The sequence below is a fragment of the Pan paniscus genome, chromosome 18, assembly GCF_029289425.2.
Source record: "Pan paniscus chromosome 18, NHGRI_mPanPan1-v2.0_pri, whole genome shotgun sequence".
Classification (NCBI taxonomy): domain Eukaryota; kingdom Metazoa; phylum Chordata; class Mammalia; order Primates; family Hominidae; genus Pan; species Pan paniscus.
In genome coordinates, this window is record NC_073267.2 from 99,787,790 (window position 1) to 99,797,591 (window position 9,802).

The 9,802-nt window shown below is 49.8% G+C and overlaps 1 long non-coding RNA gene across 1 annotated transcript; it reads left to right on the forward strand.

The window, feature by feature from the left end:
• Positions 1-1,072: 1,072 nt before the first annotated feature.
• Positions 1,073-4,974, forward strand: LOC134729328 (uncharacterized). The gene is made up of 2 exons (XR_010110339.1): positions 1,073-3,647; positions 3,911-4,974. It is a non-coding gene; the product is annotated as an uncharacterized LOC134729328 (long non-coding RNA).
• The last annotated feature ends 4,828 nt before the right edge of the window (positions 4,975-9,802 follow it).

The window sequence follows — 9,802 nt, forward strand, 5'->3', positions numbered from 1 at the left end:
CGGACTTTTCTCCCACCTGTCAGTAGGCTGAAAGTTGGGGCAGGTGGTCCCTCCTGCGGTGGAAACTGCCATCAGACCTGAAGCCTCGGGTCACAACCAGGGAGGTAGGGAAGGGGACCCCGAGTGCTCCCTGAAAAAGACGGTGTGTTTAGTGTCTTGGGGCTGGGCCCTGGGAGGGGCTGCTGGGGTCAGGGAGATGCGGCCACAGGACCCAGGCCTGGGCTGCCAGGAGGGACGTATCAGTCCACCCGCCCCCGGCAGCCCCTTCCTGCAGTGCATGATACTTGGTGTCCAGCCACACAGGGCATGGCCTGAGGAGCCGCTCACCTGGTTCCCCACATCCTCCTACAGGGACAGAGCCTGGAGCCCAGAGAGGCCGACTGCCCAGCCCTCCACAGTCGCCTCCCGGCCGCCCCGGCCCTTGGAGCTGAGGGGCATCAGCAGCCTCAGTCTCCCAGGTTCTGCCCAGTGGTACCCTGAGAGCGGCCCCTTCTTCTTGAATCACCCTTCAACTTGGCAATGAGCGCAGAAGAAGACAGGCCGTGTGCACTGCGGGCCCCAGCTTCAGATGCGAGGGCTACAGGCCCCAGAGGCCGCCATCTCGAGTTCTGGCCCTGACACCCCCAACATGGATGGGGCTGGGGATGTGTCTTCTCCGCCGGCTGCTGCTGTGTAACAAATCACCCCAAATCTACCTGAAACAGCACGGGATCCTTTCTCCAGACACAGCGTGTTAGCTGGATCCTTCTCCTCACAGTGTTGGGAGGGGCCAGCTGCAAGCTCTGACACCTCACTCTTGGGGTTGTCCTCCGCACGCCTGCCCGGCCGACCCCTCGCATGGTGGGAAGGGGGCTGGAACCACGTCTTACATGGCACCGGTTCTTTTTTTTTTGTGACAGAGTCTCGCTCTGTTGCCCAGGCTGGAGTGCAGTGGCGCAATCTCAGCTCACTGCAAGCCCCGCCTCCCGGGTTCATGCCATTTTCCTGCCTCAGTCTCCTGAGTAGCAGGGACTACAGGCGCCCGCCACCATGCCCGGCTAATTTTTTGTATTTTTAGTAGAGATGGGGTTTCACCATGTTAGCCAGGATGGTCTCGATCTCCTGACCTCAGGATCCGCCCACCTCGGCCTCCCAAAGTGCTGGGATTACAGGCGTGAGCCACTGTCACTGATTCTTAAGTGTGCCAGACCCATGTCAATCACAGGCCTGGCATCACTGTGCCATATTCAGTGGGTTCAAGCAAGACCAGAGCCAGTCCAGATGCAGGCAGGGAGGGAAAAGCCCTGTGGTGCGGACTCTGGGGTGTGGTTCCTGGGAGGCTGCCTGAACACAGCCTGGCTTGCACCTGCAACTCCACACATGTGGAGCTGAGCTCCTGACCCCCAGCCCTGCTTCTCCACATCCCTCATGTCGGGGATGCCAACCACGACACCCCAGGTGCTCAGGGCAAACAGCCAGGGTCACCAGGTGTAGGGTCCAGCCCCATAGGGTCGGTGGGTCTCTCCCTGTGTGCGGCGATGACAGAGTGTAGAAATAAAGACACAAGACAAAGAGATAAAAGAAAAGGCAGCTGGGCCCGGGGGACCACCACCAGCAAGACGCGGAGACCAGTACTGGCCCCGAATGTCTGGCTGCGCTGTTATTTATTGGATACAAAGCAAAAGGGGCAGGGTAAAGAGTGTGAGTCATCTCCAATGACAGGTAAGGTCACGTGGGTCACGTGTCCACTGGACAGGGGGCCCTTCCCTGCCTGGCAGCCAAGGCAGAGAGAGAGAGGGAGAGAGAGAGACAGCTTACGCCGTTATTTCTGCACATCAGAGACTTTTAGTACTTTCGCTAATTTGCTACTGCTATCCAGAAGGCAGAGCCAGGTGTACAGGATGGAACATGAAGGTGGACTAGGAGCGTGACCACTGAAGCACAGCATCACAGGGAGACGGTCAGGCCTCCGGATAACTACTGATTAATGATATTCATATATAATCACGTCTATGATCTATATCTAGTATAACTCTTGTTGTTTTATATATTTTATTATACTGGAACAGCTCGTGCCCTCGGTCTCTTGCCTCGGCACCTGGATGGCTTACCGCCCACAACCAGGGGCTTTTCTTCCCCCCAGGCCCACATCTGCTTTGACAGCAAATCTGGCCAGCTGCACCTTCAGAACACGCCCACAGCCCAGCACCCCTCATGTCTGCTGCTGCCTCGGGTCTTCCTCGTCCCGTCTGTGTGATTGTCTCCTCACTGGGCTCCCACAGCTGCCTGGCCGCTCCTCACATGCAATTTGGCATCTGCTCCCGTGCCACGCTGTCCTTCATATCCTCTTGTTATATCTGCCCCGTCCACACCACGTCCCTAATGTTCTAGAACATTGGGGCCCGGGGAATGCCCTCCGCTTGAGCGTCCTCCCTGCAGATATCCGACGGTGTCACCCTAGGGGACCCTTCCTGGCCCCCCGTGCTCTGAACTCTCCTCCCAGAGCTGCTTTCTGTGCAGCACTCAGCACCCACTTCAGGAGACTGTGCCTTCAGGGGAGGGGTGAACAAAAAGGGTCCCGTGGGACCCCTTAACCTGGAAGAATGCCCGACTCATGGTAGGTAAATATTTCCAGAAAAAATGGCTTGAATTGTGGTCTTTCATGTAACAACAGACTGGACATGGAGCAGTTCCAGGGTGGGGCTGTGTGTTGGTCTCATCCTTACTGGGTGAGCCCCTTCGTCCCGAGAAAACGGCCCCTGCTCCAGGTGTTAGAAAACCGCCTTTACAGGCCAGGTGTGGTGGCTCACACCTGTAATCCCAGCACTTCAGGAGGCCAAGGCAGACAGGTCACGAGGTCAGGAAATGGAGACCACCCTGGCTAACAAGGTGAAACCCTGTCTCTACTAAAAATACAAAAAAATTAGCTGGGCATGGTGGCAGGCACCTTCAGTCCCAACTACTCGGGAGGCTGAGGCAGAAGAATCACTTGAACCCAGGAGGCGGAGGTTGCAGTGAGCTGAGATCCCGCCACTGCACTACAGCCCGGGTGACAGAGTAAGACTCTGTCTCAAAAAAAAAAAAAAAAAATGTGATTGTTATGTAAAATGATTGTGTGCCACAGAGATGACCAGGTTTCTTGTGGATTTCATCTTAACTGTGGCTGTCCTAACACTTTTGTCATCCACAGATAACTGTTGTCTTGTTTCACCATTTTTTTTTGTTTTGAGACGAAGTTTCGCTGTTGCCCAGGCTGGAGTGCAGTGGCGTGATCTCGGCTCACTGCAATCTCTGTTCCCTGGGTTCAAGCGATTCTCCTGCCTCAACCTCCTGAGTAGCTGGGATTACAGGCGTGGGCCACCACGCCCAGCTAATTTTTTTGTATTTTTAGTAGAGACGGGTGTTCACCATGTTGGTCAGGCTGGTCTCAAACTACTGACCTCGTGATCTGCCTGCCTCGGCCTCCCAAAGTGCTGGGATTGCAGGTGTGAGCCACTGTGCCTGGCCACATTACTGATTCTTTTTGTTTTGTTTTTCAGAGTCAAGAAAACCTTTTTTCTTTTGAGCTATTTACAGCTTTTAGCAGTTGAGTAAAGTACACCCCTGTGACCAAAACTTGGTGCATTTTTCTTTCTCTACCTGAGTTCTCCAGATTTTGGAAACTGTCTGTGAGTATTCTTTTTTATTTATTTATTTATTTTTAAAATTTCAATAGGTTTTAGCTGGTGTTTGGTTACATGAATGAGTTCTTTAGTGATGTTTTCTGAGATTTTGGTCCATCCATTACCTGAGCAGTGTACACTGTATCCAATATATAGCCTTTTATCCCTAACCCTTCTCCCACCCTTTCCCCTGAGTTCCCAAACTCCTTCATATCATTATTATTATTGTTATTATTATTATTGAAACAGTGTCTCCCTCTGTCACCCAGGCTGGAGTGCAGTGGCACGATCTCACCTCATTGCAACCTCCACCTCCTGAGTTCAAGCAATTCTCCTGCCTCAGCCTCCTGGGTAGCTGGGATTACAGGCACACACCACCACACCTGGCTAATTTTTGTGTGTCTTAGTAGAGATGGAGTTTCACCTTGTTGGCCAGGCTGGTCTTGAATTCCTGATCTCAAGTGATCTGCCCGCCGGCTTCCAAAATGCTGGAATTACAGGTGTGAGCCACCATACCTGGCCTATTGGATCATTCTTAAGCCTTTGCATCCTCATAGCTTAGCTCCCATTTATGATTGAGAATATAGGATGTTTGCTTTACCATTAACATATTCTTTTCTTTCCTTTTCTTTTTTTTGAGATGGAGTTTTGCTCTTGTTGCCCAGGCTGGAGTGCACTGGCGTAGTCCTGGTCCACTGCAACCTCCACCTCCCGGGTTCAAGCGATGCTCCTGCCTCAGCCTCCTAAGTAGCTGGAATTACAGGCACCTGCCACCACACCCGGCTAGTTTTTGTATTTGTATTTTTATTTAATTTAAATAATTTATTTATTTTGAGACGGAGTCTCGCTCTGTCTCCCAGGCGGGAGTGCAGTGGTGCGATCTTGGCTCACTGCAAGCTCCGCCTCCTAGGTTCACGCCATTCTCCTGCCTCAGCCTCCTGAGTAGCTGGGACTACAGGTGCCCGCCACCACGCCCGGCTAATTTTCTGTATTTTTAGTAGAGACTGGGTTTCACCATGTTAGCCAGGATGGTCTCAATCTCCTGACCTTGTGATCCGCCCGCCTCGGCCTCCCAAAGTGCTGGGATTACAGGCCTGAGCCACCCCGCCGGGCCCACACTAATACTTTCAAATTTGTCTTTTGTTTTTCTGACCTGGACTCAATGAAATTGCTACTAACTTTTTCCCGAGGCCCAGAAAGTTGAGGTTATTCTTTGTAACCAGGTGAGAACATTGTGTCAGACTGCCAGGGGCTTCCTGCTCTGTAACTAAAGATGCTTTGAGTCTAACATCTGGATAGATCATGTCCAACAATAAACTTCGTTTTTCTTCTGTTTTCATAGAAATACCTCTTATTAAAAATCTGTTCACCTTCCTCATATACATAAGTTTAGCCCCTCTGCAACCTCCTGTTATGGGAAATAGCTGTTTAACGGAACTGATCTTGTCTCAGGACCAGAAAATCACTGCAAAGATATGTGACAGTGTATCTAAATTTGTTCTTTCCTGTCTATCCCAATGTGTCTTTTTTTTTTTTTGAGACAGAGTCTTGCTGTTGTCTCCCAGGCTGAAGTGCAGCGATCTCAGCTCACTGCAACCTCCGCCTCCCGTGTTGAAGCGATTCTCCTGCCTCAGCCTCCTGAGTAGCTGGGATTACAGGCATGCACCACCACATCCAGCTAATTTTTGTATTTTTAGTAGAGATGAGGTTTCACCATGTTGGTCAGGGTGGTCTCGAACTCCTGACCTCGTGATCCGCCCACTTCGGCCCCCCAAAGTGTGGGATTACAGGTGTGAGCCACTGCGCCCGGCCCAGAGGGATCTTTTGAAAACAAAATTATACCACTTCTCTGCTCACAATCCTTCAGTGGAGAGACCGACCACACCAAGTGCTGGTGTGGACACTGAGGTACCGCTGGAGCACTCACACCTCCCAGCAGGAACATGGAAAGGCACAACCGCCATGGGAGAAAGCTTCATGCGTCCTAGGGAGTAAAAACACTGCACGTGACCCAGCCGTTCGGTTGCTAAATATTGTCCCGGAGAATGAAAGCATTATCTCCACACAGTGATGCACACGCAAATGTTTATAGTAGCTTTATTCATAATAGCAAACACTGGAAACAGCCCAGACGTTCATCAACAGGTGGATGGATAGACAGTGTGGTCATCTATGCATACTCAGGAATAAGAGGGGTAACCCACAGACATCTGCTGCCACATAGATATGTCTCAGAATAAGTATTTTTAGTGAAAAAAGCTATAGATGAAAAAGGCCTACGTACGATGTGATTCCACCTCTATACAATTATAGAAATGCACCTTATTGACAGAAAGCAGCTCGGTGGTGTCTGGGGACAGAGCTGGGTTGCAGCAGGTTGCAAAGGGCACAGGAAATATTTGAGGATAATGGATAGCTTTTTATTCTTTTTTACGAATTGTGATTTATTTATTCTTTTTCACTTTTGTGGATACATTTATGGAGTACATGAGATATTTTGATACAGGCATGCAGTGTGTAATAATCACATCTGGTTAAATGAGGTATCCATCACCTCAAACATTTAGCCTTTCTTTGTATTACAGTCCAGTTATACTTCTTTAGTTATTTAAAAATATATAATAAACTATTGTAGACTATAGTCACTCTGTTGTACTACCAACTATTGGATTTTATTCATTCTATCTAACTATATTTTTGCATTCATTAACCATCCCCACATCTCCCTCCACCTTTCGCAGCCTCAGGAAACTATCCATGAGTTTAACTCTATGCCCATGAGTTTGATTGTTTTAATTTTCTTTTTTTTTTTTTTTGTTTTAGATGGAGTCTTACTCTGTCCCCCAGGCTGGAGTGCAGTGGCATGATCTCGGCTCACTGCAACCTCTGCCTCCCAGGTTCAAGCAATTCTCCTGCCTCAGCCCCCTGAGTACCTGGCTAATTTTTGTATTTTTAGTAGAGACAGGGTTTCACTATGTTGGCCAAGCTGGTCTTGAACTCCTGACCTCGTGATCCCCCCGCCTTGGCCTCCCAAAATACTGAGATTACAGGCGTGAGCCATCACGCCCAGCCAATTTTTTTTTTTTTTTTGAGAAGGACTCTTGCTCTTTCTCCCAGGTTAGGTGGAGAGCAGTGGCGCCATCTCGGCTCACTGCAACCTCCGCCTCCCGGGTTCACGCCATTCTCCTGCCTCAGCCTCCCGTGTAGCTGGGACTACAGGCGCCCGCCACCATGCCCAGCTAATTTTTTGTATTTTTAGTAGAGATGGGGTTTCACCGTGTTAACCAGGATGGTCTTAATCTCCTGACCTCGTGATCCACCAGCCTCGGCCTCCCAAAGTGCTGGGATTACAGGCGTGAGCCACTGCGCCCGGCCCCGGCCAATTGTTTTAATTTTCTTTTAGCCTCCACAAATAAATGAAAACGTGCAAAGTTCATCTTTCTGTGCCTGGCTTATTTCACTTAACATAATGACTTCCAGTTCCATCCACGTTGTTGCAAATGACAGGATCTCATTCTTTTTTATGGCTGAATGGTACTCCGTTGTGTAAAGTACCACATTTTCTTTATCCATTCATCTGTTGATGGAGGATAGGGTTACTGTCTGCTTCCTTCTTGGTGCTCATCACCTCTCTGCTCATGATCATAGTTTCTCAGGTGTATACATGTGTCAAAATCTATCCAGTTCTACCCTTAAACATGTGCGGTTTATTGTATGTTGATTGTATCTCAACAAAGCTGTTAAGAGACGAAGCGAGGTGGCTCATGCCTGTAATCCCAGCACGTTGGGAAGTTGAAGCTGGTGGATTGCCTGAGCTCAGGGGTTTGAGAGCAGCCTGGGCACCAAGAGAAAATTCCATCTCTACTAAAAATACAAAAATAAGGGGTTGCGTGCGGTGGCTCATGCCTGTAATCCCAGCACTTTGGGAGGCCGAGGAAGGTGGATCATGAGGTCAAGAAATTGAGACCATCCTGGCCAACATGGTGAAACCCCGTCTCTACTAAAAATACAAAAATTAGCTGGGTGTGGTGGCACATGCCTGTAGTCCCAGCTACTTGGGAGGCTGAGGCAGAAGAATTGCTTGAACCCGGAAGGCGGAGGTTGCAGTGAGCCGAGATCACACCTCTACACTCCAGCCTGGCGAAAGAGCAAGACTCCGTCCCCCACCTGTCCCCACAAAAAAATTAGGAAGGTGTGGTGGTGCGTGTGTGTAGCCCCGGCTACTAGGGAGGCTGAGGCAGGAGGATCCCTTGAGTCCAAGAGGTTGAGGCTGCAGTGAGCCGAGATTGTGCCACTGCACTCCAGCCTGGGTGACAGAGTGAGACCCTGTTTAAAAAAAAAAATGCTGAAAGAAACTTCCAATGGCTTCTATGTCACCACAAATCAAAGCCTATGTGTTTACCGTTAGCTCGTAACCTCCTGTCTCTGGTCCTCTCCCCTCACTTTACCTCGTACTAAACTCCAGCCACATGGACCTGCTTCCAGTTCCTCCTTCATAGGAGGCTCTTTCGGTTCCTCAAGGACCTTGCACTCATGGTTTCTACCTGGATGCCCCTCCCACTCTTCAGTGGTTCTCTCCTTCTGACCCCTGAGTCTTGGCTCAAGCATCTTCCTCCCCCGATCTCAGTCACTGTCTCGTCAAACTGTTTATTTCCTTGTGCTCATCACATCTCTGATTAGTTTGCATCTTTGCTTGTCTGGTTCCTTAAGTGATGGGACCTTGTCTGTTTTCTCACCACAGTGTCCTAGTGCTTTGAGCAGAGCATGGCATATAGTTGGTGCTCAATAAATTTGTTTGTGGTGGCTCATGCCTGAAATCCTAGAATTTTGGGAGGCTGAGGTGGGCAGATCACTTGAGCTCAGGAGTTGGAGACCAGCCTGGGCAACATGGCAAGACCCTGTCTCTATAAAAAATACAAAAATTACCTGGGCATGGTGGTGCATGCCTGTGGTCCCAGCTACTTGGCCTGAGGCGGGAGGATCATTTGAGCCCAGGAGATGGAGGCCAGTCTGGGCAACCCCATCTGAAACAAAAGAAAACAAAATAGTAAATGTTCTAAACCAGTATATAAATTATCTGTAACTGCAGATTCTCCCAGGACTCTGGGAGGCCAAGCCTGGGTGATCACTTGAACCCAGCCATTCGGGGCTGCAGGGAGCTGTGCTCATGCTGCTGTGCTTTAGCCAGACTGAGATCTTGTCTCTTAATAAAAAATAAGAATAAAATGGGGCCAGGCGTGGTAGCTCACGCCTGCAATCCCAGCACTCTGTTAGGCTGAGGTGGGTGGATCACTTGAGTTCAGGATTCTGAGACCACCCTGGGCAACGTGGCAAATGTCTCTACAAAAAATACAAATAAAATTAGCCAGGTGGCGGCGCTTGCCTGTGATCCTGGCTACTCAGGAGGCTGAAGTGGGAGAACCACTTGAGCCTGGGAGGTGGAGGTTGCAGTGAGGTGAGACTGAGCTGCTGCACTCCAGCGTGGGTGACAGAGTGAGACCCTGTCCCAAAATAAATAAAAATTTAAAAATTAAAAAAATGTGTTGTTGAATGTCTACAGAGGAATAGAGATGGTCACGACACACTCTATGTTTATTTACTTATTTATTTATTTTTGGAGACAGGGTCTTGCTCTGTCACCCAAGCTGAAGTGCAGCGGGTCACTGAAGCCTCAAATTCCTGGGCTCAAGCAATCCTCCCACCTCGGCCTCTCAAGGTGCTGGGATTCCAGCCATGAGCCACCGCGCCTGGCCAACACATTCTGATTAAGAAAGTAGACCTTAAACTGCGTGTAGAGTGTGGGTTTATCTTTGTCTCTCCTTGGAGAAGGGTTCCCGTTGCTTCTGTAGACACTAGTTCAGATCCACAACCGGTTCTAACATGCGTTTGGGCAGTGGGCCACCTTCTGGGAGGAACCTCCTTCCTCTCAGGGCCAGCCTCAACCAGGGACCCATTCCTTTCTCAGTCCATGTAAGGAAGCACCCTCTGTGTCCAGGCACTGGCCGTTAAGCAGCAAAGAAGGCCAACAAAATGCTGCCTACAGCTCTTTGCTTCTGGTGGTTGGGGGCTGGGGGGCAGAAATAATAAATAAAAATGTGCAAAACCGAAGACATCAGACAGTGACGAATGATTAGGGAGATGATGAGTGAGTGAGGGGAAGG